Consider the following 21508-nt stretch of genomic DNA (forward strand, 5'->3'; position numbering starts at 1 on the left):
GGCTTTATTGACTTGGATTATGGCGAGAAATGCGCATTGATATTATTAATGACACGTTCCTTTCTGTTGGTTTTTCCTAAACAGGCATCGTCCTGTTGAATATATCGAATTGATTTCCATTGAAGACGCGGGTGCAATCTATGTTAACTGGCGCAATTCCATGTGCTCAGGTAATATTTTAAACTTAGAATTAAACAATTCAATATGTCGACCTAATAATAGATACAAATGTTGGCATCTATCAACATCGTGTTTTGCTAATATTGTTTCCAACAGGCATTGTCCTGTGAAAATATTGAAAGCGCCACTGTGTGCATATACTTCATTCCAGTTCCTTGACCACTACATGTGGTAAGTACTATACCTGCACACAGTATGGTGGAAAGTCACATATAAGAAATAGGGCTATGTGTTAAGAACAAAGTCCTCCTCAATTGATTTTTATCCTGTTACTTTCTCTTCTTTTTATATAACACTACCCGGCTGGGTTACCTGTAAGTGAGTTTTATTCTTCACCATGCATGGGTGAATACAAGATATTATCCAGGTATTTTTGGTCCCTTGTCCATATATATTACAACTAATAGTTGTCATACATTATATTCACTTCCACTTCGTCCTTTTAATTGTAGATGTCCCTCCTTGCCCTGTCCTGACGAGACCCGTATCCCTGAGGGTCGAAACGCCGTCGACGCCACAAGGAATTGAACCACTAAAATAGTGCCTACGATTGTGTAGAATCACTATAATAATTATTGACGCTTTGTTTGGTCATTTTCCTTTTCTTGTGTATCCAATAAGAAACCACTGTGCCCTTATGTAGTTTATGTTATATGTTATTTTGGTTTCACATGTACACTTGGGACACTGTGCACTTTGTTTATGTCTTTATATTCACATGACTGTGTGACAATTTAAATATGATTGAATACGACTGATATAATGAAGTAAAAACATTCTTGAGATGTGTATAATTGGTTGTGTATTCCTTTCCGCCATCCCTGTTAACCCTCTGTGTTAGTGCTAATTGCTATCAAGCTGCATGTTAAGTATATACTAATAAGTATTATACCACAGGAACCGTTGTTCTTTGATATAACTGTCTGCCCTGGTTCCTATGTGAATAGGGTTCCCCTTCTTTTTCTTTAAGGTTACCGGTGAGACAGCATCTGGGCAACACTGATCAGGGAACATTGATACTCCTTCACCTTACTCAGCATCCTTAGGATCACGAGAAAAAATGGAAAAGCATAAATGAAGACGTTTGACTGTCATTGAAACAGCATTGCCATTTGACCCTGGTTGCAAGAACCTGCTGGCACAGTACTGGCATTTCTTGTTCTGGAGACTGGCAAACTGATCTAGTTTGGGACACCCCCATACATGGAAGATGTAATCCAGCTAGTCTTGATGGAGGTCTCGAACTGCAGTTCAAGAGAACCCAACTTAGTTCATCTACCTGTTTTGGCATCCTTGGAGATGTTCCACTGCAATGTCGACTTTGTTGGAGATGATCCAGGAGCAGAGCATCTGTGCTTGCTTTGATAGAAATCAGGATCTTTCATTCTAATTACATGATGTAGTGCATCGAGGTTGTTGTCTGCCTTGATAAGGACGGTTTGTCGTGCTGTCCTCTGGAGAAACAAGCATTTGCAATGCAATAGGTCTCGCATTAGGAAAGTATGAGCTATTGGTATTATAAATGACAATTTTTTTATTTATATGTTGGTTTTGAAAATAGCGAAATTAATAGCTTTGTCATTTACAATGCCAATAGTTATAACTTTCGCAAATGTGACACCTATAGCATTTGTAATGCAATATCTGTCGTATTTACGTGACTTTGATGTATTGATATTATAAATAACAATGGCTTTTATTTTTTTTTAAATAATTAATACTTAATTAAAAGTTATTGTAATTTATAATGGCAATAGCTTAAACTTTTGTAAATAACATTTGTGAAGATTATGTTCAGTGTATTTTATTGTGACGAAAATCCAAGAACAGAAGTGAAATATTAACATATTTTGTGACATTTGTAATAAAGCTTGAAACATATTTGAACCAGTTGTTGTTGAATCGTTGCACAGATTTATGCTGTGGTAGCGCATAGTGATGCTGTGGTACCCCTGAGTGATGTTGTGGTGCCCCTGAGTGATGCTATGGGGATACGATAGATAGATAGAGGGCAATACATAGATAGAGTGCGATAGATAGATAGAGGTGGATAGATAAGAGGGCGGGTGATAGATAGAGGGCGGGTGATAGATAAAGGAAGGGCGATAGATAAAGGAAGGGCGATAGATAGATATATAGATAGAGTGAGGGCGATAGATAGACAGATAGATAGAGTGAGAGTGATCGATAGATAGATAGATTGATGGCGATAGATAGAGTGCGGTAGATAGACAGAGTAAGGGCGATAGATAGAGGGGCGATAGATAGAGTGAGGGCGATAGATAGATAGATGGATGGATAGAGTAATTATGTGGCGTGTAATTATGTGGCACTGAGTGGTATTTGGAGTGTATGCTGCGTTGAGCGCAGTGTAAATATGTAGCATATAATTATGTGGCACTGAGTGGGATTTGGAGTGTATTTTGCATTGAGTGCAGTGTAATTATGTGGCATGTAAATATGTGGCACTGAGTGGTATTTGGAGTGTACGTTGCGTTGAGAGCAGTGTAATTATGTAGCATATAATTATGTGGCACTGAGGGGTATTATGAGGAGTGTATGTTGTATTCAGTAGAGTGTAATTGTGTATTGTGTAATTATGCGGCACAGAGTGGTATTTGGAGTGTATGTTGCATAGTAATTATGTAGCATATAATTATGTGGCACTGAGTGGTATTGTGTGGAGTGTGTGTTGCATTCTGTAGAGTGTAATTATGTGGGTATACTCACGGGACTGACACATTAATCCATTGAGATATATGTTTAAAATGAAAAGACGGGCTTTCACTCACAAGCGACAGGTCATTAGTGCCCCATGTAGTGATCCATTATCCTTGGAACAATACTCTCAGGCCCAGGAGTTCTGCGGCAGTGGAGGATGAAAGTATGCCGCAGGGCTGATCAGATTATGTGCCACTATAGGCAAATTATGCAGCACATTCTAGAGCATGGGTACTCATAGTACGGCCCGCGGACCTTGCAAACATCGTACCCATGTATTATTTTTTTATTTTTTTATTAAAGAGTGTCTGCTGCAGGGGGACTTTGAGAGTCTCTGCTGCTCTGTGGGGGTCGGGCGATTCTCACATAGCCAGAGTGGAGCTGCAGGGGCCTAAGATGAGGTGAAATACAACAAAACCTCATGAGCATGCAAATGGCCTTTAACGATCTGTGAAGTGCTTGGGGGGGGGGGTGTATATATATATATATATATATATATATATATATATATATATATATATATATATATATAAAGAGAGGGAGACGGGGAGGGAGGGAGACAGGGAGGGGGGAGTGGGGGGTGAGGCAGGGGGAGTGAGAGAGGGAGGGCGTGAGAGACAGAGGGAGGAATGGAGAGAGGGAGTGAGAGAGGGGGAGAGGGAGCGGGAGAGGGAGCAAGAGAGAGAGGGAGTGAGAGAGGGGTGAGTGAGAGAGAGGAGTGAGAGAGAGAGCAGTGAGAAAGAGAGGAGTGAGAGAGAGAGAGAGACAGGCGGAGGGATAGGGAGGGAGCGAGGGAGGGAAGGAATGAAGGAGGGAGAGAGGGAGCGAGGGAGGGAGAGAGGTAGGGAGAGAGGGAGGGAGAGAGGGAGAGAGGGAACAAGGGAGGGAGAGAGGGAACAAGGGAGGGAGTGAGAGAGAGGGAGTGCGAGAGGGAGTGAGAGAGGGAGAGAGAGAGGGAGGGAGAGAGGGAGGGAGAGAGGGAGGGAGAGAAGGAGGGAGAGAGAGAGGGAGTGAGAGAGAGGGAGTGAGTGAGAGAGGGATGGAGTGAGAGAGAGAGAGAGAGGGAGAGAGAGAGAGAGAGGGAGTGAGAGAGAGAGGGAGGGAGTGAGTGAGAGAGAGAGAGAGAGGGAGAGAGAGAGAGAGGGAGTGAGAGAGAGACAGACAGAGGGAGAGGGAGGGAGCGAGGGAGGATGGGAGCGAGGGAGAGAGAGTGAGCGAGAGAGGGGGAGAGAGGGAGGGAGGGAGAGAGGGAGCGAGGGAGGGAGAGAGATGTGTGTATGCCGGGTCTGGTGGCTCAGTGGATGAAGGCATCCGCTGCAGGGACCTGTAATCAACCTCATGGTCATAGTTTTTTTTTGCTGATCTAGCCCGCCCCCTCCGGTGCGGCCCTCAGACACAAACCACACTGTAAATTTGGCCCCCAAGAGAAATTTTGTGAGTACCCATGTTCTAGAGCAATATGAGCTCGCTATTTTGCCAGCCTTTACACTCAAAACGGATCCCTGCGCAATGCAAACTACGAGAGTCTCGAGAGAACCAAAAACACCAGTGAAAATGTTACTCACCAACACATAATTATTTATTCGAGCATGCACAGAAATGTAACATCGTTACTTCCAAATAAAGATTGAAGTAGTTAGTGCAAACCATACACAGGCCAGCCTTAAGATATGTTTTACGTGTGATAGTTCAGAAAAGGAGGCGTGGCAGTGACAAGGTGGCAAGGGCATGGCTAGGGGGCTCTGGACATCCTGCACCCACCTTCCTTTCCCTGGCCCAAAGCAAGAATTGCGTGTCTGGAGTCCCCTCCCATGTCCCGTAAGTTTTAAAATGAAGCCCCGCGCTGTGAGGCATGCACACCAGAGCTGGAAACCTGTTTATCGTGTGAAGGCGACTCTGCGGTGCCCGCGTGATGAGGTGATCATTTTTATTTATTTATTTAAGCATTTGTAGAGTGCAGCGTTCACGCAGCACTGCAGGCATCTTGGCGCTATCGGATTGTCAGCCCACACAGAGGTTTTTCTAGAGAACTGCAGATGGTGGAGCAGTATTGTACCTCATTATAGAAACAACAGCGTCACACGCGGCCCCCAGTGATTAGGCAGGCCTGCATGACACACAGCCGATAGTATGATGTTTGGGATTTCCCATTGTCCGCCCTCATGAGACAACTGCTGCTTCGAGGCCAGTGTTTGTAGCGTAACAACTGCCAACTGATGTGTGACGCAGAAGCCATCATTATTGCCACCGTCTTTGGATTTCATGTTAAACCCCATGCTGCATAGCAGTCCATCAGCTGGGTAGAGTTATAATGCCTCAAGAAGGGTTTCACCTTATACCCGTTCAGTACAGCAATCACCAGCTGGAAAGTGACCGCCAATCAGTTGACTCGTGACATCGTGTGTGTTTTTGGTCTCTGGAATTCAGTGCGAACCGCAGCACTTCCCAAGTGCCCCACCCACAATGCATGCCCAAGCACAGTACACGTCAAGCCATGCTTCGTGGTGAATGTGACTGCCTGTCATGCTGAACTGCATAGTTATGAACTGCACTGCACGTCTCACTGCACTACATACTCCGCCTTACTGTATAGTCCATCTTATTTGACATACTGCATATCTTGGTGCAATACCCGCCCACTACCCTCAATCTCCGACTGCGCTGCATGTCCTGCTGCACGTCCCACTGCCCCCCCCCACACTGCATGTCACATGGTGTGACCTGCTACAACGTATGTCCAAGCCACACTAGGTACGCATTCCCAGGGCATGTCTCACCACATTACAGCTTCAGCAACACTGCATCCCCTTCGCACGTTTATCCATGAACTGCATACCTCTCTGCAATTTGGCTCACTGTTTCCATTCACACACATCTCCTTGTGTGGCATGCATATGCTTTGATTCCGTTCCCACTTCACTATACAACAAGCACAAAATCACTGTTGCGGGCGGGGGCGAAACCAGGAAGTCAGGTATCCTTGCCCGTGACATGGGCGGGGACTGTGACGCGGCCGGAAGAGGCCGGTGTTGCTCGTTGATGCGGGGCTCCCATGAGGGAGGGAGATCCCCGCGGTAGCGGTGGAAATCCTGAGAAATCCCGGTTCCCAGGAGGGGGCCCGGGTGAAGTGGAGAGGCGGGGTGTGTTTCGGCGTCGCAATGCCCAGCAGCCCGGTGAGTGGGGCGCACCAGTGCGCGGACACGTCTTGAGCATGGAAAGTGAAAGTGCCTTGCCTCTCAAGGGGGACAGGAGATGCCCACGGTGCGCGCGTCCACATTCCCAGTCCGGCCTGCAGCCTGCGCGTGCCCCAGTCCGGCCTGCTGAATGCGAGTGCCCATCTCCTGTCTCCCTTTAAGCCCTTGAAAGCATAGTCGACGACAATAGGTCTCGCTGGCGACAGGGCTTCGCACTGCGTCGCCATGTGCGAGACCTAAAAAACTAAGACCGAGCCTTTTGGCCATAACTCTAGCTTGTTGATGTTCTGTGTCTTCTCTTGGTGCGACTGGAGGCCCGTGGCTGTTATTTTTTGCATGTGGGCGGCTTTCAATTCCTCCACTGATGCATCCATGGTGAACACAACTATGTCATTCAAAGGTTGGAATGGAAGGCCAGTGTTGAGGTTTAATGCGAACCACCACAGCAGTGCTTGTTTGAGTCTTCTTGTCACCTGGACTGGGTCGTCCCATGAGCTGTTTATCTGGTTCCACTGATGACCTACTTCTTGCTGTATCAATCTCATTCTGTGCCTACAAAAAGACATCATACCCAGAAGGGATTTGTACAGCCTGACTGCAATGTCGGAGTAGGACATAAAATATGCCAGGGCACCAAAATAATAGTGACCCCAATTAGCAAATCAGACAGCTTAACCCAAAGCTCACATTTGCATAGAGGGACAGATTTCAACTTGTGTAGACACACTGTAAATGTGTTTTGCAGGGCATGGAAGACTGCATGCATTTGTCCACGCTGCAGGCAATTTTTGTGGTAATAAAAGGGAAATTCACCAGTAAAATCCGGCCTACCAGGCCATAAACAGGCAAAAACCTGGCCCACATACTGACATTTCAGTCCAGTCCATCAGGCACTGTCTTGTTGTCCTGTAGGCCCGTCTAACCCTGTCTGACTGTAAATGCTTGCTTGGAACAAAATGTTTTCACCATGGTTTGTAGTTTTAATACCCATTCTGGTGCTAGGAAGGCTTATACTAATTGTGGATCAAGGATTGCCCTCAAGAACGAGTCTTTTTTCTGCGACACTGAAAACTTTTCCAGGTTCAATTTCACTCCTAATCTGCACAGCAGGATGATGAAGGCAACCACAGAGGCCTTTGACTCTTCCCTTGATGATGCTTTGATGAACCAGAATCCAAGTTTGCACAAACTTGGTGACCATGTCATCCCTGTAAAGGCATTTTGTGAATATTCAAGTTGCAGATGTAAGGCTGAAGGGAAGCGCTTTGAACTGGTGGAATGGCAGTGCTGCACTGCCACCGAAAAACAGAGGCATTTCCTGTGGTTTTAATGTATGTGAATATAGCAATATAGATCCTGAAGATCCAAGGAGGTAAGGTATTCTCCTTCCTGAAGCATCAGAAGGACGTCCTGAAGGGTCACAACCTGAATGGATTATTTTTGGGGAAATGGTTTAAATCCCCAAGGTCCAGAATAGGTCTCTACTGTGACTGTCCCATCTTCTCTATCAAAAATAATATTTAGTAAAATCAGATTTTGGGGGGATTTTAGGAGGAAGAGGATAACCGCCTGTTGCAGCTCACACAAATGTAGATGGTGCTCTTTCCTGGGTGGAGTTGCTGCTTTTTCCAGAAAACCCAGCGGTCCGATGTTACAGAACCCCAAACAGTGGCAAAAAGGGAAGCTCTCTTTCCAACCTGCTGGATTTGGGATGGTGGGAGGGGAAACTCTAAAGAGATATGGTCTTTTTTTTGTTTGTCCTTGTGGTTCTGAAAAATATGGATCCGTAATAGTACCGGACTCGAGAATAAAAACTTCGTCGAAATAGGACGAATTTGGTATCAAAAGACCGAGAATGACGAGTACATCAAGTACATGTATTTTCGGCATATTCGAGTGACGATTTCACCTCGAAATCGCCATTTGTCTTCTAAACCCTTAGCTGCATGTTGCCCTCTACATAGGCCTTAATCCAGTCGAATTTGATTCCACAAGGACACATACTCCTTAATCGACTTCTTCCTGACCCCAGTACAAGTTAGAACCATTGCCCCAGGCCGAGCTCGTTAGGTCAGTTCCCTCCCAGTGGCCGAGCAAGATAGTATCTAGGCCCAACCGGCCATAAAGCCATTTCAGCACACACACCTGCCATATCTCGCTCACATCTTTCTCCACTCCTTTTCCTCACTTATTTTATGGTGGGGAGGTGACCATTTTTATTAGGGGTCCATCGATATCTGATGAAATGTTGGGCCTTGCCGGATGATTTGTTATGGGCAGCACGACGTGAAATATGTACATGTCATCATGACTCTGCTTTCTTTGGTAATCAGTAACCATAAATGAAATACCACGCACCCAAGGAATGTTTTGCCCAAGGGTGAATATTGTGTATAAGAAGAGAAGCCTAACTTTGTGAAAGTGTGCAGTCTCCTGAATATACTGGTATTGTACTTCTAGGACCCTGTCACCTTGGTTGCAGCCAATAAACGAATCTTTGACTTCACCTGGAAGACTCTGAAGTTTCTGTAGGTCTGACTCAGGAGAACCCGAGGTCTCTGGTGTGTTGATCCCCTGGCACCGCTGGGTTACCGGTTCTGTACCGGTTCTTAAAAACCCAGTACCTCATTTGGCGCCCAACGTGGTGCGATTCCAGTGGTACCAATCAGCCTGAAGATCGTGAGGAGCTTCGTGTGAAAATTCCGGAGGAGGGCCCACCACCTCATCGACCCCTGCATGTTGACGTGGTCCGAAGGTCTTTACTACGAGGTTCCCCGCTTCTCGACGGCTACAAGGACTGCTGCCCTGGCTATCGCCCTGATGTTGGACCCTTGAAATTTTCGGGAGAGCGAAACGCTGAGACGAGTCTTCTGGTGAAGCCATCGATATTTTTCAGTTAAGTATAAGTGGAGCGTCTCCTAGTCCTTAGTTGGACTTACCTTGTGGTATCTTAGAGATACATAAAGGTTTTTATTGGTTCTTGCAAGCACCATAACCGAAGGACTCGTGTATTCACGAGCAATATCGTAAATCGATAACTCCTTTGAAGTTTTGGAACTAGACTAGAGAGAAAGGATGCCTAGTCTTAGACTCGGGAATCTGTTTTGTCTTGGTAGTAATAATAAGGACTCCCGATTGGAGGACTCATGTCCGGTTCCTCCAGTTGGAACTCCGACTTACGAGCTGTACGTTAAACATGGGGTAGGCCCCATCGTTTACAACGAGGTATGGATTAAATACACTAGGAAAGATGGTGTTTTAAAATGGCCCCAATATGGTAGCTTTGATTCTGAAATTTTAGACAACCTTGAAGTTAAGCTCTTCAAAAAGAAAGCCCGGCCGGCGATGTTTGACTCTTTCCGCATATGGCGCAAAGAAGCCAAACAAAAAGAAATTAAATTAGCTAAGAAAAATAAGAGAGAAGGGGGACTTTCAGTAATGCAAGCTGCCGTGCAGTTTAAAGATAATGAGGAAGAGCAGATAAATGAACAATTGCACAGGCAACGTAAAATGGCAATAGATAAGTGCTATCCAGTTTTGCCGTCTCTTCAGCAAGGGACAGCAAAAGAGCGTGAAAAAGACCAATTAATGTCGCAATTGTTAACTTCACCACCGCCCTATGCGCAGAATGCTACAGCACCCCCGCAACCTTTAGTTGCACAAGCTGCGCCTCTGGCTCTTCCACAGCACCCACCAGCTGTTCTTCAGCTGGCTCCTACTTCTTCGGTGCAGCCTCCTCCAGGCCCACCGACCACTTCTGCTTCATCTATGTCTTCTACGATTTTGCCTACTGTACTTTCTACAACTCCTAATGCCCCTTCTATGATTTTGCCTAGTACCACATCTATTATTCCTCATACCTCTTCTGCCATCTCTGCACCCGCCTCATCTCACCCCGTTCTTTCATCTGTTTGTTCTTCCGTTTCACCTTCCCTTCGGCAGAAAATGGCCAGCACTGTTACTAATCTTCTTTTACCGCTTTTCGGGTCGCCTGCTACGACCCCTAACATAGGAAGAAGACAGTTGCGAAGTCAACTGCCCGATTATCAAGAGAGAGATTCCCTGAATAGTTTAGCTCGGAAATGGGTCATGGACACTGCAAAATATGATTTACAGTCTGTCATGGAAGTTTTTCCTCAATGGGAAACAGCGACACAGAGATATGTGTTCGAACAGATGTGTGTTTTTCTTTGCGAGGATTTAGAAGACAATGATCAGGATTGCCTCCCACAAGAGATGTGTCGTATAAGGTTTAAGTTTAGTCTGGGTATGATTGTAGGTCCCGATGTGGAAGAAGCAGTTGAAATGCTATTATCATATCGAAGTAAGGGAAGTAGTTCTGGGTCACCATCGGAATCCAGTGCATCTAGTAGGAAAAAGGCACGACAATACCCTATGAGAGAAGTTCCCCCACAATGGAGAGAGGGTGACGCGACAGCTGTCCCACCTGTCCTGCCCCACTTTCACCGCGTATGGGTACATGTTCCATGGAAGCGAGCTGAAGTTTTAGCACTCAAACAAACACTACCAGATCCGCGTAAAAATCCTGCAGGGTACTATAAAGAATTGTCGCAAACTGCTGGATCATGTATAATGAATTTGGCCGATATCGATATGTTATTCGGGAACGTTGTTCCACAGCCTTTATGGGGAAAAATTCGTCATGTAGATCATGACCAGGAGTTAGGTGACACGTGGGCTAATATTACTGCTGCAGATGCACGACAAGTTGGTGGTGCCAAGCCTGAGCCTCTGATAGCGGAACTACCTGGTAGAATAGTAGATTACATGAAAACGATAATGCCTGCAATACGCGTAAATTGGGATAAGTTATCTGCATGCAAGCAAAAGAAAGAAGAAACTGTTTCAGATTTCTTCACCAGATTTGAAGAAACATTCATTGACCACAGCGGTCAAGATATGACAACAGAAGGTGGCCAGAGATTGTTTGTCGATAAATTTGTGCACAATCTACTTCCAGACTTGTGTAGGAAATTAAAAGATTCAGAAAGTTCTTGGTCAGTCTCATCTTCAGCCCAGATATTAGCTACCGCACAGTACTATGAGAATAGAGACAAGGATGAGAAAGATAAAGTAGAGAAGAAAACTAGAGAACTGAAAACGAAGGTTTTGCTACAGCAAGCCTATCCTCCACGTGGTGGTGGTAATAGAAATAATAATGGTCAGAATCACTACCGGAACACTTTTCAGCAGCCTCAGAGAAACTTGCAGAGATTCGATTACAATCAAAACCGCGTAGGTCCCAACCAGTGTTTATACTGCAAACAAGAGGGTCATTACAAATATGACTGTCCTGCTCTGCCGCAACGTACAAATGAATTTTCTGGCGTAAGAGGTCGTGGTAGTCAGCAAGCGCCTAGAGGTAGAGGGCGTGGAAACACCCCTCAGGACGCACGTCCCCTTCCACCACAAAACTCTATGAACAGGTTTGACCAGCAAAATAACGTATCTGACAGGACAGCTCAATACTACGTCGATGAGTATTACACAGAAAATGAGCAGTGGGAGAATAATGATTGCTAGGACAGCCTTAGACAAGGAGAGGGAGTTGTTTCAGTTCCAGTAGATCAGAGTGGACCTTACGTTGAGGTGATTACATCGGGTGTGTCAGAGCCTTTTCTGTTGGATACTGGTGCTACAAAGAGTTCTATTATGCACTCCAAACTCCCTGGCGCACCTTTGTCTGGCGAAATGAACGTTTCCGTAGGTTTTTCTGGCGCCCCGGTTAGAAATCCGATTTCTGACCCTTTATCTCTTTCTGTTGGTCCTTGTGAATTCGAAGCACCCCTTATTTTGACAACAGGTTGTGGTGAAAATTTGCTAGGATTAGATTTGCTAAAAAGATTGTATGCGACTTTGTACTGTTCTCCCTCAGGAGTACAACTGACTTTAGGCAAGAAAGTGGTTTCTCCCATGTATTTGTCGAGAAATACGCTTCCAGCAGAATTGGCACTCCTTCCGGATATTCTTTGGGCAACTGGTCCGAATGATGTAGGTCTTTTAGAAATTCCACCATATGTTGTAACATTGAAGTCGAATGTCAAAATGCCACGAGTTCCCCAATACAGAATATCCAATGAGGGCGAAAAAGCTTTGCTAGCGATTGTTTACGAGTTAATTGAGAAAGACGTAATTGAAGAAACACGAGGCAATGTTTGCAATAGTCCTGTTCTGCCTGTTTTAAAACGAACTGACCCTTCCCAGCCACCTGTGTATAGATTCGTGATTGATCTTAGGGAAGTAAATAAGATAGTGGTGCCACAATTCCCAGTTGTCCCCGACATTACAACATTATTGACTATGATTCCAGCCTCTGCATCCTGGTTTTTGGTGATTGACCTGAAGAATGCTTTCTTCAGTATCCCGATTGCTGAGGAAAGCAGGGATATTTTTTCCTTTAGCTTAGGTGGTCGCAGTTTCCGCTTTAAACGCGCTCCTCAAGGCTACTGTGAAAGCCCCTCAATATACAGTCAAGCTCTGAAAAGTCAGCTCGACGCAATGGTTTTGCCCAAAGGTTCCACTCTCGTACAGTACGTGGACGATTTGCTCATAGCCGCGGATACTGAGAAAATATGTAAAATGGCCACGTTGACATTACTGCGTCATCTATGTGATCTGCATCACAAGGTGTCACTTTCCAAGCTCCAATATTGCCGACAAGAAGTGACCTACTTAGGTCATCTCTTATCGAAGGAGGGAAGGAAACTGACCCCAGAAAGAATTCAGGCAATAGCGAAATTGAATGTGCCAAGGACGCAGAGAGAAGTACGCGCTTTCTTGGGCATTACATCGTACTGTAGACAGTGGATTCCAAATTTTTCGTTATTAGCCAAACCCATATTGGCACTAACGTGTACAAATACACCCAATCCCATTCCTTGGTCTGATGAGTGTCAGAAAAGTTTTCTCGAATTACGCACAGCATTATGTTCGGCCCCTGTGTTAGGTAACCCCAACTACAGTAAACCTTTCACATTATACGTCCACGAGAAGGAGGGCTGTGCATTGTCTGTGCTGACTCAGTTATACGGAGATAGACAACGGCCATGCGCCTATTTTTCGTCAACTTTGGATCCGGTAGCACGAGCATTGCCAAGTTGTCTAAGGGCCACAGCAGCAGCAGCTGTTTCTATTCGACAGTCTGCAGGTCTAGTAATGAATAATACACTAATCGTGATGGTCCCGCATGCAGTAGACACATTGTTAAATAGGACCAAGACACAGCACTTAACTAGTGCTCGACTGTCCAGTTATGAATTGACGCTACTAGCAAGCCATGTGCACATCAAAAGGTGCAGTACCCTGAACATAGCCACCTTGTTACCAATTGCTGAGGAATCGGATGCTTCAGAACAGCACGATTGTTTCCTCAGAACGGAGGAAGAGACGAAAGGGAGAGTTGACCTATTCGATACTCCTCTCGCCGAATGTGATGGTACATTATGGGTGGATGGTTCATGCTTTAAGCTCCCAAATGGTAACGTGACTACAGCATATGCTGTCACAACTTTGCACACAATCGTTGAAACTGCGCGAATACCACACGGTTCAGCTCAAGCCGCTGAACTCGTGGCGTTAACGAGAGCATGTGTGTTATCGAAAAGAATGAAAGTGACTGTCTATACCGACAGTCAGTATGCTTTTGGAGTGGCTCACAGTTTTGGACGATTGTGGAGAGAACGTGGGTTCCTGACTTCGCATGGAGCTAAGATTCAGCATGGTCAGTTGGTGAATGAGCTTCTTGAATCACTGACGTTGCCCCTGAAAGTAGCGATCGTAAAATGTAGTGCACACAAGAAAGTGATTGATGATGTTGGTCGTGGAAATGCATTTGCTGATGAAACTGCTAAGGATACGGCGAAGAATATGATGAGCCGAATGTATGTTGCGAGCCCAGAAAGATGGACTGGTGATGTTGGAATATGTGAAGACACGATAGAAAGTGTGAAGTCCATCCAAGCTGAGGCCACGGAGAAAGAGTTAAGCATGTGGAGAGAAAGTACCGGGAGAATGGATGCAAATGGTTGTTGGATTGAATCGACAGAGCAACAGAGATGGTTGTTACCCGATGCATATGTGCCTGCAGTGGTTACAATGGCTCATGGGATGGCCCATATCAGCGCGAAAGGGATTTGCGACTTGTTGGCCCCAGTGTGGAAGAATTCAGGGATTCCCAAGTGTGCAGAGAACGTGGTCAAGAATTGCATGGTATGTCTGAAGCACAATCCTGGTAGGGGAACCCCAACTCCAGCTGGTCATTTTGCACCTCCTACGTATCCGTTCGAGGTTTTGCAGCTAGATTTCATACACATGGAGAGGTGCAACAACTTAAAATATGTGCTCGTGGTTGTTTGCGCCTTCTCAAGGTGGGTAGAAGCCTATCCCCTAAGGGACAATACTGCCTTGTCCACAGCGAAAGCCCTTGTGAAAGAGTTCTTCCCCAGATTCGGAATGCCTAGAATGGTCTGGTCGGACAACGGAAGTGAATTTGTGGGTTGTGTGATGAAACGAGTGTGTGAAGGGCTAGGCATTAGTCAGAAGTTCCACGCTGCAAATCACCCCCAATCAGCTGGATTAGTGGAATGTTACAATGGCACGCTTAAACTTAAATTGGCCAAAATCCAAGCGAGCACAGGTCTTAAATGGCCTGACGCTCTACCCTTAGCACTCCTATCCACCAGAATGACTGTGCATTCGCGAATGAAACTCAGCCCCTATGAAATAATCTTTGGTCGGCCAGCCAACATATGGGGAGTGCCTAGGCCCACGAAGTTTAGCGAGCTGCAACACCCCATTTTGCTCGACTATCTGTATGAATTGACGGCTAAATTGCGTGTTTTATATCAACAGGTCCACAACACCTTGCCACCGATCTCTGAGACACCAGGTCACTCCATTGACCCTGGCTCCTGGGTGTTGGTCAAGAATTTCCAGAGGACAAGAAACGACCAGCCCAGATGGACCGGACCTCACCTCGTCCTCCTGTCTACAAGGTCGACCGTTAAAGTGGAGGGGAAGGCCAATTGGGTCCACGGGATCCATTGTAAGAAGATACCCTTCCCTCTGCCACATGACCAATGGGTCCGGACAGGAGGCACTGACTCAGAGCGCACAACTAATGAACGTGTAAAGGAAGCTAAACGTGATTGTGACAGTGAGAAAATTTTTCAAGAAACTACGCCGCCATCAGAACAATTGAACTCTGTGGAACCTGAGCTACTATTTCCGGACCAGACAATAACCGGGAAAAGACGCTATAATTTGCGACCAAGAAAAACAGACTAAAAGTAAAAGTGATTTATTTTATGATCCGAGAGAAAAACCTGTGGACTAATAAAAAATAAGTTTTTTTCCAAAAATGCTATTTTTGAAAGTACAGATTCTCCCATCTAGGTAACTTGCTTATTTTTGTTTTTTTCGAACCGCCATCCGGGTTCCGCTGCTAGGGTCGCGGTTGATTAAAGACTTTTGGGTGCAGCTGACAACAATAGGTTGCTGGTTCCAGTTGGTCGAAGGGAGCCACCCTAGACTGACGGAAGCATCCTTTAGCAGAAACAACCTACCGCCGCGGGCAGCACCTTAGAGAGGATGGAGTTTCCTGATGTGGAGAGAACTGCCAAACAAATGAACTTTAAGCAGAGACTTTTGAAAGCAATGAGAAAGAAATTTTTTATAATAATGTGTATTTTTATGCTATTTAGCGTAATGGTGTTTTTAATAAGCTATGTTCTATTCTCTTTTCATGTGACATTCACGCCTACTACATCACCCATACCTCCCCCTACTGTTTCCTCTCATTCTTTCCACCCTTTGCCTAACCACGAATCTAATAGGAGATTAGAGTTCATTAATAACTCCTTCGTTCAGCTATTACACCAACACCAACTTGTAATGAACACAACCAACTGTTGGGTGTGTGGTCTCATGCCCCACACCACAGATAGAGGTATCCCCTATTTGGTCCTGCCATTTAGTCGCAATGGGTCAGTATGGGCATATAGGACAATGTTCATATATGCACGAGAAATCCAACCCCTACGTTCTGTAAAAGACAACCTCAAAACTAGCGCCCTAGTCAAGGGTATAGTTGACATGATCAAGGTAGTAACTTCTTACGAAGATACCCCGGATGATGAGATACTTGCATATGTAGGCTGGAATGTGACCGGATATGGCACTACATTAAGTGAGAAACAGCAAGCCAAGAGACCGTCCCCTATCTGGATCGTACCCCATCAAGGTCACCTGTGTCTGCAAGGTATTGGTAGGAATCCCAGAGCTCAGCTAGGGAAGAGTGTCTGTACAGAAACGTACGTTTTTGGATCTCAGACTTCCCCTGCCTTTTTAGCCGCAAAGGGTACTTATTTCATCTGCCACGATAGAGCCTATACATGGTTGCCCCCTGACTTCTCGGGCTCATGTTTTGTTTCATTCCTGTTACCTCCCACCTACACAGCAGCGGCGGATTACCATCGGACAAGGGTAGTTAGAGGTGTTTTGAGTAAAGAAGACACTGCGGGTCAAGAATTTGGTGACTTTGCAATGGGTGTTCTGCCGTTCTGGGGAGCCATGGTTAACAGCAGAAACATAAGGCAATTGACAAGGGTAGTTGAATCCACCGTGATTGAAACTGCTGGTGCCCTTAGTAACCTGACTGCTGAGCTCCAGTCGGATCGACTGATGACCCTTCAGAACCGGGTCGCTTTGGATGTAATACTTGCGGACCGGGGTGGGGTATGCAAATTGATCCAGTCCAGTTGTTGCATTTTCATTCCAGATAATGCTCGAACAGTGTACGGGGCCATCTCCAGACTACATAAGATTTCCGAATCTATTCATGTGGATAAAGGAGATTGGTCATTAATGGGATGGTTCTGGGGACTGATATCTGCCTGGGGATGGAAGATTCTGATGGTCATTGGGATGGTCTTAGCCATTCTTTTCCTGTTCTGTCTATGTATACAGTGTGCTCCTGCAATATGTGGCCTCTGTGCTACATCATGTGTAAGGAAGCCTGTGTCAAGACATGAACTCAGCACTAGAATGATGTTGCAGCAACATCTCAATGACTTTAGGAATATAGATCTGGACTCAGATTAACATGAGGATAGATTAATTGCCTATGTAAGGGCAAAAGGAGGGTCTGTGGTTCTGAAAAATATGGATCCGTAATAGTACCGGACTCGAGAATAAAAACTTCGTCGAAATAGGACGAATTTGGTATCAAAAGACCGAGAATGACGAGTACATCAAGTACATGTATTTTCGGCATATTCGAGTGACGATTTCACCTCGAAATCGCCATTTGTCTTCTAAACCCTTAGCTGCATGTTGCCCTCTACATAGGCCTTAATCCAGTCGAATTTGATTCCACAAGGACACATACTCCTTAATCGACTTCTTCCTGACCCCAGTACAAGTTAGAACCATTGCCCCAGGCCGAGCTCGTTAGGTCAGTTCCCTCCCAGTGGCCGAGCAAGATAGTATCTAGGCCCAACCGGCCATAAAGCCATTTCAGCACACACACCTGCCATATCTCGCTCACATCTTTCTCCACTCCTTTTCCTCACTTATTTTATGGTGGGGAGGTGACCATTTTTATTAGGGGTCCATCGATATCTGATGAAATGTTGGGCCTTGCCGGATGATTTGTTATGGGCAGCACGACGTGAAATATGTACATGTCATCATGACTCTGCTTTCTTTGGTAATCAGTAACCATAAATGAAATACCACGCACCCAAGGAATGTTTTGCCCAAGGGTGAATATTGTGTATAAGAAGAGAAGCCTAACTTTGTGAAAGTGTGCAGTCTCCTGAATATACTGGTATTGTACTTCTAGGACCCTGTCACCTTGGTTGCAGCCAATAAACGAATCTTTGACTTCACCTGGAAGACTCTGAAGTTTCTGTAGGTCTGACTCAGGAGAACCCGAGGTCTCTGGTGTGTTGATCCCCTGGCACCGCTGGGTTACCGGTTCTGTACCGGTTCTTAAAAACCCAGTACCTCATCCTGGGTGCATGGTTGGGAGACACTGCTCTTTCTTAGAGGATCTGCCTCAGCCTTACCCCAGATCTTTCCAGATGTATAACTTTAGTCACATCCAGATCATCTGGGGAGATAAAGTCATCCTAAAAAGAGCCTGCTCCACAGAACAGGGAGTCAGGAGGGCAGTGAGGAATCTGCGGTTAAATAGAGTAACCACCAGAAAGAGCTTTACCAAAGGTAAGTAACTTATTCTTCTAATGAATACTTCCAACTGCAGATTCCTCCATTTAGAACAGAAAGCAAAGCAGCCCCCTACCAATGTGAAGGGTTTATAGGGTGAACTCAAGCCAAAACGTTTTGCAGAAATGAGTGGGTGGAGTGTCCTTCCTGCCAGACCTGGCTGTCAAGGCAGTAGTGTTTCATAAACGTAAGCATTGAAGCCCATGTAGAGTCTGACAGATATCAAGGGCAGGCACCTCTTGTGCATTGGCCCTGGAGAAATAGGCCCTCAGATGTTTCGGGGTTTGCTGTATGGCCAGTGCATAGTAGACCTTAATATAGAAGACTATCCAACTCTACAAAATCTCAGACATCAAGTCAGGCTATGAATTTATCCCAGCATAGCTGGATTTTGTGGAAGGGTGTTTGGTGGCGAGGATGACCACCTCAAACAACAGATAGAAAGCAGTTAATTGCCACCACTCAATCTCTATGAATGGAGGTGTACGTAGAATGGATTTGGGCAGAGGAATCTGCAGTGTTGCGGAGACTGGAAATCTCCCTAAAGTGGTAGCCTGATGTGAGGATAGATGCATATGTTCAAGGTCTCTGGATCCACGCTCTCCTGGCCAAATCCAGAGCCACCAGGATGACTCGGGTCTTGGTCTTCTACAGTACACAAGACATGAACCATAGAGGCAGGAAGGAGTACAGGAATTCTTGTTCCATTTGAGATAGAATGCGTCTTCTAACAAGAGTTCTAGCAGATACTCCAAAGCGGAGAATTGTAGAAACTGCATTTGACGGTGGTAAAGAAATCGAGCCAGGGTGCCCCCCCACCCCACTTGAGGAAGATGGCCTACACCACCTTTGAGATGTAGATGCCCCTTGTGAACTTCTAGATGTCCTCTCCTCAGTTTGTTGACTCAGCCATTCAGACGCCCTGCCAGGTTACTGGCAACCAGAAAGATGCCCTTGCACTCCAGCCAGCTCTACAGACACAAAGCCTCCTAGCACAGGAAATCAACTCCGTCTTACTCGATTCTGTGCCACATGGAAGTGGTGTTGTCCGTGAGAACCTGCACCAACCTCTCCTTCATGGATGGTAGGAAGGCATTCACAGCCAGATGAATGGACTATAATTCAAGTATGGTGACGGGGAGCAATCCCTCCATTGCAAACGAGAGTCCTCTCATCGCCACCTCCCCAGGAACTACCCCTCCCCTCAACCCAATAGTGCTGCATCCTTGACCACTGTACGCTGTGGGTGGGGACGTGATAAAGGGGAAAGAGGTCAGCCACAACTGAAAGTCTTGAATCATGTTCTCCGAGACCGGTATGGTGTGGGAAAGGTGGTCTTGATGCTGAACCCAGAGATTTCAGGTTCCACTGCAAGGCCCGCACATTCCACCTGGCACAGTGGACAAGGCTACCCAAGGCTAAGAGGCCAAGAAGCCTCAAACCAACATCACCTGTATCCAGGATCGAGCCTGAAATATCCGCATAATTGCCCAAATGTCCAGGACTAATGGCTGCAGAGGAATTGCCTTACAATCCACTGTGTAAAGGATGGCCAGAATGAATGAAAGCCTCTGTGATGGAATCATGTGGGACCCATTTATTTGTGAACCTCAAAGATGTCAGGAGTTCCATTGTCTGGAGGGTGTCTACAACTGACTGCAGTGAACCTACTTTCAGCAGTCAGTCATCAAGGTATGGGAGTACAGGAACTCCTGGCCCCCAAAGATGGTTAGGCATCACCTCTATTAATTTTGTGAACACCAGAGGGGCTCTGTTGAGGCCAAAGGGGATCCAGCAAACCTAAATTGGTCCTGGCTTACCTTGAACCGCAGGTAACACCGGTGGGATTGCAGGATGGGTACACGAAAATAAACTTCCACCAAGTCCAAGAACACCATCCAGTCTGCCAGGTTCAGAGCAGATCAGATCTGGGCCGATGTGAGCATTTTCAATGTGTCCTTTCACAGGAAGGCGTTCAGGATCCAAATGGTTGAATGCCCAAAATAAGCGGAGATGAGGGAACAGCTGGAATAACAACCCACATCTTTCTCTATGTCCAGTACCCTCTCTATGCCACCACTGGAGAGCAACAGAAATTCCTCTTGTAGCAGGACAGATAGACTATCCGCTGACATTTGTGTTGGCAGGGATATTGGGTGAGGAGAAGAGAAAAGGAAGGGCTAGACTGAACAATTTGCAAGCTCCATCTGTCAGATATGATTGATCGACAACCCTGGAAGTGCTGAATTCTGTGCCAAGGGCATCATAAATTGAGAGCAAGGGCTCACATGATGTTGCCAAAACTGTAGATTGTCCATTAAAGCATTTGTTCTCAAGGACAGCTGTAATTCTAGTACCTCGGCTGCCCTCCGAACCACCACCACAAATATGGCACTTAATTAGTCATGTGACAAATTAGGCTCTCACAGGGAACTTATTAAACCACTATTTTGAAAAATGAAAGTATAAGATAGATAGAAGGCCACGGAGCATAGCCATACTTGCCTCCTTAGGATAGCAGCTCCTGCCAGTTGACAGAAGCCCAAATTTGACACGTCCGTTACTTTATCAATGATGGCAGTCGATGCACTGGCTTCTTCCTTGACTATTGCAATGGCATTTGTGACTCTGGTCGAGTTTGCCACCAAAGAAGCTTAATTTATGCACTGAATTGCCTATTCGCCAGCCTTTTAATTCAAGAGGTGCTGAAGCTGGTGCAACAGGGTTCCTTGCCTATGGGCCACTGGCACAATTTTGGAATCCATTTTCGAAAGACCTGTCAAACTGGCTGGCGACGGACATGGGGTACTATTTTTTTTTTTTGCCTAAATGGGGCAGTACTTGAACTGTGGATGGTATCCTCATTATTTTCTGACCATACTAAGCCTAGCTCGCCCATGTCTTTAAGTGTTATTGGGACAAGTGAGGGAGTACGCCAAGGAGGTGTTTCCAGCACTGCAGGAGGTGGAGGTAGTGGAAGAGGAGGTCGCAACAGCATAGGTGGTGCAGGAGGTGGGACAGCTGAAGGTTGTCCAACAGACTGATGAGTTAGTAGCCTTTGAAAATTGTCCATCAATTTTTGCAGGATTGTCATGAATGCACTCAGCACTTATGACCTTAGCTTCTTTATGTTAACATTGAGGAATATAAGACATTGGATGATT

This window comes from Lissotriton helveticus, chromosome 12 (assembly GCF_964261635.1).
Source record: "Lissotriton helveticus chromosome 12, aLisHel1.1, whole genome shotgun sequence".
Lineage (NCBI taxonomy): Eukaryota > Metazoa > Chordata > Amphibia > Caudata > Salamandridae > Lissotriton > Lissotriton helveticus.